The 8,790-nt window shown below is 45.0% G+C and overlaps 1 long non-coding RNA gene across 1 annotated transcript; it reads right to left on the bottom strand.

Moving 5' to 3' along the window:
* Positions 1-3,983: 3,983 nt before the first annotated feature.
* Positions 3,984-5,426, bottom strand: LOC113595221 (uncharacterized). Its single transcript, XR_003415705.2, has 3 exons — positions 5,348-5,426; positions 5,192-5,248; positions 3,984-4,673 (listed from the first exon to the last, which is right to left on the bottom strand). It is a non-coding gene; the product is annotated as an uncharacterized LOC113595221 (long non-coding RNA).
* Positions 5,427-8,790: the final 3,364 nt, after the last annotated feature.

Raw genomic sequence — 8,790 nt, 5'->3', positions numbered from 1 at the left:
AAGACTATGGTAAGCTTCAGTAAGAATCTGTCCAACTGTCTTCCAAAGCAGCTGTACCATTTGGCATTCCTGCCAGCAGTGAGAGTCCTTGTTCCTCCACATCCTCGCAGACATTTGTTACTGTTAGTTTCTGGATTTTAGTCCTTCCGAAAGGCGGGTGGTGGTATCTCAACGTTAATTTTCATTTGCAATTCCCTAGTGACACATGATGAGGGGTGTCTTTTCACGTGCTTATCTGCCACCTGTATATCTCCTGTGGAGAGGTGTCTGCGCAGGTATCTTGCCCATTCCAAAAAGCGGATTGTTTTCGTATTGCTGAGTTTTTAAAGTTTTTTGCATGTTTTCAGAACTTCTTTATTAGATATGTGTTGTGCAAATATTTTCTCCCAGTGTGTGGCTTGTCTTTTCATCCTTTGAACCATGTGTTAACCATGTTTGCAGAGCAAAAGTTTAAATTTTGGTGAAGCCCATCTTACCAGCTTTTTCTCTCATGGATCAGGCTTTTGGTGTTGAATCTAAAAGTTCATTGCCAAACTTGAGGTCACGTAGATCTCCCCCCTGTGTTACACTCCAGATGTTTTATAGTTTCAAGTTGCATCATTAGGTATATGATCCATTTGAGTTAATTTTTGTGAAAAGTGCAAGGTCTGTGTTGAGATTCACATATATATATATATATATATATATATATATATATATATATATATATATTTTTTTTTTTTTTTTTGGCATGAGGACATCCAATTCTGCCACTAAATATTTATGGAAAAGAGTATCTTTTTTCCATTGAATTGCCTTTGCTCCTTTGTCAAAAATCAATTGACTATGCTTGTGTGAGTCTATCCGTGGGCTCTCTGTTCTGTTCCATTGATCCACTTGTCCATTCTTTCACGAATAGCATGCTATTTTGATTATTATAGCTTTATATATAGTGAGTCTTGAAGCCAGGTAATGTCAGGTCTTTAACTAGAACATACAGTTTTTTTTTATTTATTTTCTTCTTTTATGAATATAATTTATTGTCAAATTGGCTTCCATACAACCACCCAGTGCTCATCCCAACAGATGCCCTCCTCAATGTCCATCACCCATTTTCCCCTCTCCCCCCACCCCCCTATCCACCCTCAGTTTTGTTCTTTGTATTTAAGAGTCTCTTGTCATTTGCCTCCCTCCCTCTGTTTGTAACTATTTTTTCCCTTCCCTTCCCTTCCCCCACAAGATCCACATGAGTGAAAACATATGATATCTGTCCTTCTCTGACTTATTTCACTCAGCATAACACCTTCCAGTTCCATCCACGTTGTTGCAAATGGCAGGATTTCATTCTTTCTCATTGCCAAGTAGTAGTCCATAAAACATACAGTTTTTAATATAGCCCACACGTGCTTCCATGAAATAGGACCATTTAGATGAAGTTCTTTCCTTGCGATTTTACATTTTTTCCCTGTTTGTGAAAGTTCTAGGAGATTCTACATTCCGACCTCTTTCACATGCAGAACAACTTGCTGGTACTCATGGGCTTGAGGTAGGAAATTATTATTACCTACTACGAGAAAACAAGGATTTCCTCTTCCTAAACTATTACCGTTTGCCTTGAATGGATTATATAATAATATCACACTGCACGGAAGCTGGTACGCCTCAGTCCCTCCCACCCCCAGCTGTTAACGATCAGGCACTTGTGAGCAAAAGTGCAGTCTAGACACAGGTTGTTTTGATCTTCCTCCCTCTCCTGGCTCCTCACCCAGGAATCCTAATGTGGAAAGAAAATACTCTCTCACCATCCAAACCAGAGATGGGTGCCATCAACAGTATTAACGGAGAGGGGACAGATGAGACAGGCCTGTTTACCATCCGTTCTTTTGCAGGGGAAGCTTCCGTACCCAGCAAATTCCCTGTGGCCACTGCAGGAAGAGAATAACCCCCACAGGCTTCCACTGCTCAGGAGGGTCACTTTTAGCTCCCAAGAGATCAGATCACCCCAACACCCTCTCTACCTAAGCTACGGCCTCCTGCGGTCAAACCAACATGGATACCAACACAACCCACATCTCCAACAAAACAACGGGGCTGTAGTATCACAGGTGAAATTGGAGACAGGCAGACAGCAGGATATTTTGAGCAGGTTGGCCACTTGGAAATAGGATGCCAAATTAATAGTCCATAAATGGCCCCGATAAGACAGAATGAATGCAGAAAGCAGAAGACAATTTTTTAAGTCTTTTTTTATTTTTAAATTCTTTATTTTGGAGAAGGAGAGCGAGCGAGCAGGGGAGGTGCACAGAGAGAGAGAGAGAGAGTGGGGGACAGAGGATCTGAAGCAGGCTCCGTGCTGACGGCAGAGAACCCAATGCAGGACTTGAACTCACTCACAGTGAGATCATGACCTGAGCTGAAGTCAGACGCTTACCCGACTGAGCCACCCAGCGGCCCCAGTAGAAGACAATTAAACAAGATTTAAACATTTCAGGGATATGGCAGCAATAAATCAATCTTGTCATTAGAAAGGACTATTTATAAAAAAATAAGAAAGACTCCTTAGAAATAAACCATAACTGTCAAAAAATTTTTAACTTATTAGAAGCACTGGTGGGGAAAACATTCCCCAAAATGGAAATAATGATTTAGAAGGGTAAATAAGTATTCCAGGGTGCAAAGCAAAAAGACCACGGAAGAGAATTTCTAAAAGAAGAGACATACAGAGTAGACCAAAGGGACCTCATATTCGTGCATAGGAGGGTTAGGAAACCAGCCAGCAGATGGAGAATAAGAAAAAAAAAAACAGGTACCTAGAGAACATTTCCCCACTTTTAACAATTATGTGGATTTTGGGGGCACCTGGCTGGCTCCGGTGGTTAAGTGTCCAACTTCGGCTCAGGTCAGGATCTCATGCTTCAAGCCCCACGTCGGGCTCTGTGCTGACAGCTCAGGGCCTGGAGCCTGCTTCGGATTCTGCGTCTCCCTCTCTCTCTGCCCCTCCCCCACTCGTGCTCGGTCTCTCTGTCTCTCAAAAAGAAACATTAAAAATTAAATTTAAACAACAACAAAAAAGAATCGTGAATCTTTTACTCAAAATGCCTCGCCAATGTTGGCGGGACCATTGAGAAAGCGGAAACAAATTGAAAAACACGGATTCGACTTCTAAGGCTAAAAATAAGCATTTTCCAAAAGAGACGCAAAATATAGTTTGCCTGCGAAGGAAAGAGAATCAGACTCCCAGGCGAACGCTCACCCGCAGCGCCAAACGCCAAGAGCAGTGAAGAGCCACGTCGGCAAATCTCTGGGGAAGCGTTTCGCGCGGGTTCCAGAGCAGGCGGCGGGCAGGCCCCCTCGTCCGCTCCAGCTCGAGCTCAGCAATCCACCCGGCAGCCTTCTGGGGCTGGCTCTGCACCCTGCACCCCTGCGTGTGGGAACCAAGGGGAAGGCCGCAGATGTAGATCCTCCTGTCTTGTGAGCACGTGGCCCTCCCTGCACCTCCGACTCCTCCCCTGCCTCCCCCCTACCCCAGCCTGGGGCAAGAGAGGCCCATCACCATATCACCATGTTGGCAGGTCTCTTCCCTGCCCTCCCACCCTACCTCCCACCTCAAGCCCCCCACCCCCCCCACTCCCCTCCCACCCCCCACCTCCCCCACCACTTCCCCCCACCCCCCACCTCCCCCACCCCCCACCCCCCTCACCTCCCCCCACCCCCACCCCCTCCCACCCCCCTCTCCTCCGCCCCCCCACCCCCTCCCACCCCCCACCTCCCCCACCACTTCCCCCCACCCCCCTCACCTCCCCCCACCACATCCCCCTACCTCCCCCACCACTTCCCCCCACCCCCACTTCCTCCCACCCCCCTCACCTCCCCCCACCCCCCACCCCCTCCCATCCCCCACCCCCCACCCCCTCCCATCCCCCCACCCCCACCTCCCCCACCACTTCCCCCACCCCCCACCTCTCCCCACCCCCCCTCACCTCCCCCACCCCCTACCTCCTCCCCTTTTTGTCCTCTTCAGCCTCTTCCTCTTGCTCTTCCAACTGTCCTCCAGGACCAGGACAGACAGACAAACTCCCCTTTCACTCCCTCTGTTTAACACCCACCAGCAATCCCTTCTGGCGGACAAAACTATTTTCGATGAACTGTGGGAGAATGACTCCTTTGTGGTCCGGGCCTAGCATTTGATATATTCAGGGGAAGCAAAGGAGTTTAGACTCGCCTTTGTTTTCGACAGACTTTCAAGCATTTTTGCCTATTGTCTTCTTGCGAAATGCCATTTAAATGTCAGCAACTGAAAAGTCTTTGTTCGCGGTTGCATTTCTTCTCTAACAAGTGAATCTTCCTAAGTCTCACTCTCTAACATCTCTTGGTGGCAGAGGGACACCTTGGGCTCACGTGCGTGTGGGAAAAGGCAAAAAAAGAGGAAGCCTGCGAATGTTTTTAAAAACATTATCTCCATCCTGCCTGCACAGACCTTAGAGTTAAGCCTGAAGGGTTTTCATAAGGCAGTGTGAAGTTTAAGGCAAAAATTATTTTTTTCAAGGAGGAGAGGCCCACTATGAGAATGCTTTCGGCGAACTTTTATAGCTCTGTTTTCTCTCATGTTCAGTGAAGCAAAGTGAAATGCTAATAAATAAAACGATAACAAAATTTAATCCCATTGGTAAAGTTAAGGCTCTTCCAAGTAACACCTGTCGGAAAGAGAACCAACATTGAAATTACAAGCTCCTTAAAATCAGAGGACGACGGGAATATTAGATATTAACTGCTGTGGGATTTGGCCACCCACGGTTGCGCACCAATGAAAATGTAGGATTCAGTGCTTCTGTTATTTGGGAAGAGACAAAGCATTCAATTCGAGTACATAATAAAAATAGCACAGGGCACGTCTGTGTGGCTCAATCATGAAGTGTCCGACTTCAGCTCAGGTCATGACCTCACGGTTTGTGAGTTCGAGCCCTGCATCCGGCTCTGTGCTGACAGCTCAGAGCCTGGAGCCTGCTTCTCCCTCTCTCTCTGCCCCTCCCCCGCTTTCATTCTGTCTCTCTCTCTCTCTTCCTCTCTCTCAAAAATAAACAAACATTTAAAAAATAAATTTAAAAAATACCACAAAACAAATCAAAAAGAAGGAAAAGAAAATAATAAATATGAAACTAGAAATTAATTGATAAACAAAAGTAGAAGTAATGAACAAAACAAAGGGTCTGACCTTTGGTGGGGGTGCGTGGATCAATTTTTAGCAAAACAAATTCGTTCTCAAGTTCGTCTGAAAGAATAAATGAAGACCATTCATTAAAGATACCAGATTGGACACACATTTTCAACCTCCACTCCCTCCTAAATTCCTACAAAAATGAGAGAGAACCTGTTTTTCCTTGTTTGAGTTATGCAGAATTCCTCAAGACCAGAGGGCAGAAAAAGCAATAGCCGAAGTTAGGATCTGCAGAGCGGATGGACAATGGCCGCTGACGTCACAAGCTTCTAGAACTCCTAACCCGGCAGAGGAGAAAATCAACAAGTGATCTGATTTACACTACAGACCTTTCAAAGTCTCAGGATTGGGACATATTAGGAATCTATAAAAGTGGAAGGGAAAAAGGGAAGCTAAAGGCCAGAGAGGATTGGGTACTAGGCTGTTTAAGACATTAGAACTCTAAGGACGCCTGGGTGGCTCAGTTGGTTAAGTGTCTGACTCTTGATTTTGGCTCAGGTCATGGGCTCAGGGTTGTGAGATGAGCCCAGCGTGGAGCTCTGCACTGACACACTGAGTGTGGAGGCTGTTCGAGATTCTCTCTCTCTCTCCCCTGTTCCTCCCCTGCTTGCACATGTGCTCTCTCTCTTTCTCTCTCAAAATATAAAATAAAATAAATATTAAAACAAAGAAATTAGGACTCCGATATGCCCTCTGCAGTCTCCACAGAGCCTTTTTATTGGCTCTCTCACGCCCCCCCCAAATTTGTTTTCATGGAGACAACAAAACAGAAGGTACCAGAACAAGCTGCCTGTGCGGATATTTGGCTGAAAACAGGGAAGGTAAATGCAAGTTGACACAATGGCTGCGAGGCCTTCGGCTTTCTTCCCTGCCCGAGCCCCCAGAAGGCTGGCAACCAGACAGACATCCTCTGGGCGGGACAGACTGGACTCCTCCAAGCAGGAAGTGTACCGACCAAGAGAAGAGACACAAAGGTATCGATGTCAGGGATTCTCACTTGGAGCTTCTCAAAGTGAAGACCATGGTTGACAAGCCTCCTATGGGCATTCAGAGCTGCCAGAATGCCTTTTGGTTGCATATTCGAATAGCCAAAGAGCAAAGAACGTCAAAAGAGCCATCAGCATCCTCAGAGGACTCAGAAGATACCGTATGAACAGAGTGAGAACAGGATCTAAACAAGAGGAGGGGATCCTAAACAGAATGGGAGGCAGAAACGAACAAAGACAAGGGAACACTATCAAAGAAAGAATTCAGCAAAAATGTTCCTATGACTGAATGACACAAGTTTTCAGAGGAGATGGGCTGACCAATGGCTCGAAATAGATCTGATCCCAAAGATATAATCCTGGAATGAAATTTCAGAATGCTGGGAATGAAGAAAAGAGTGTACAAGTTTCCAGACCAAGATAGAAAGTTTCCACATGGCGATCAAGCACCGGAATGAATTCTATTTCTTAACGGCAACACGGAAAGCTAGAACAGAATAAAGGAGTGCATTCCAAGTTCACAGAAGAAAGGCAGTTTCTCAATAAATATGAGAAAAGTTGCTCAGTGTCAGCAATGAAAAAAGAAATATTAAAACGGCAATGCCTATAGTGGAAAAAGTAAAAAATATTGATAATGTTCAGTGTTACTAACAATACAGGAAAACAGACATAGGGTGCTGCTGTTTCAAACAACTAAAATACACGAGGATCCACACCTACCTGTTGGAAGTACCAAAGGTCATTCTGGTGTCAAGGTGTCTTATTCTGGATCTGGTATTAGATGTGGAAGCTAGAAAACACCAGACAAACTTTGCGTGGCTGTAGCATGAGGAAACCATGTTTATAGGAATCTTACTCGTAGCCAATAGGCTCCAGGTGGTATGGCGGAGAGCAAGTGATTCATGATACCCTATCTCTCTCTACTCTTCCCACAGAAGGGGGGCCTCGCTGAGCCGTCTGTGATTGGGAGATATTCTAAGGAAAGAAAGTTTGTGTCCGAATTCTGGCATCTGTTCTTGGAGAGAAAAAAGTAGACTTCTCTAAAGTCCATACGATATTGGCCTCCAAAGTAAAATGGGGTATATCCGATTAGAAATATAGAATCAGGTCATTCCTGTATTTGATTACCTATTCTAAATCCAATAGAGATCTACCAAGGAAAGTGGATGTTAATCTTTTTTCCTAAGTTCGGCAGTGTTCCTTGTTGGCATATTTTTAAAAAGAGATTCTAGCATACCGACGAAAATATTTCTGATCACTAAACAAATGAAAAAGTCTGCTAAGTCTTTTAATAAATGAGAAGGCTGTAAAGAAAAACCTGTTTAAGAGAATTTTCAGTGGCATTTTAAAAAAATGCAAACACTGGGGCGCCTGGGTGGCTCAGTCTGTTAAGTGTCTGACTCTTGATTTCCGCTCAGGTCATGTCTCATAGTTTGTGAGATCAAACCCCACGTCGGGCTCTGCGCTGAACAGTGTGGAGCCTGCTTGGGATCCTCTGTCTCTCTCTCTCTCTCTTTGCCCCTCCCCCCACAAAATAAATAAACTTTTAAAATACATATATAGATATAGATATAGATATAGATATAGATATAGATATATAGACAGCAAAGGTGTTGCTTTATTTGAGGAAAATTTATTCTTTTCAGTAATGATTTTGGAAGTGTCATCTATGAGCTACCTTTCTCAGAATTACCTGTGATGCAGGTATTGTACATATTAGAGTTTCTATGTACATGTCCTTTTTTTTTAATTGGAGATACTTTTGAATCCTTGTAATACATTTGCATATTTTATTTTACATTTAGTAATTTTTCTTAGGCAATTATTTTAAGCCAAAATAGGGGTGCCTCGGTGGCTCAGTGGGTGGGGCATAGAACTCTTGATTTTGGCTCCCACGGTCATGTGTTCAAGCCCCGTGTTGGGCTACAAGTTGAGTGTGGAGACGGCTTGGGGTTCTTTCTCTCTCTTTTCCCCTCTCCCCTGCTCACGCACTCTCTGTCTCTCCTAAATAAATAAATAAATAAATATTTTGAGATTTATGCATATATTTATATATATGTATATAATATATGTGCGTATGTATTTATGTTTGTGCTTGTACGGGTGTATAAGCACACACACACACGCACAGAAACTATTTGTGACATTTCTTATTCTGCCACAAAGGTTTGGCAGGAGCTTGACTGGCTGTGAGTGAGACTAGCAACAGAGAGCAATGGCATATCAAGGGAGGAGCATGTGAGGGAAGGATCAGAACCAAGAACCCCATCTTGGCTGGCACTGAAGACTGAAGTGGGGATCTGCCCTGGGGAGGCGGTGCCCCATTTCTTCCCACTCATACAAAGCATGGGGAAGGCTAGGGTTGAGGATATGAAACCCTTCATGACAGCAGCAGGCAGATTTTCTTGAATGGCACAGTGAATCTCAGAAATATGGATGGGGTGCCTGGGTGGCTCAGCTGGTTGAGCGTCCGGCCTCGGCTCAGGTCATGGTCTCACGGTTCATGGGTTCGAGCCCCGTGTTGGGCTCTGTGCTGACAGCTCAGAGCCTGGAGCCTGCTTCTGATTCTGTGTCTCCCCCTCTCTCTCTGCCCCTCCCCTACCCATGCTC

Source organism: Acinonyx jubatus, chromosome C1 (assembly GCF_027475565.1).
Source record: "Acinonyx jubatus isolate Ajub_Pintada_27869175 chromosome C1, VMU_Ajub_asm_v1.0, whole genome shotgun sequence".
Lineage (NCBI taxonomy): Eukaryota > Metazoa > Chordata > Mammalia > Carnivora > Felidae > Acinonyx > Acinonyx jubatus.
This window is presented reverse-complemented; position numbering and strand designations above follow the sequence as displayed.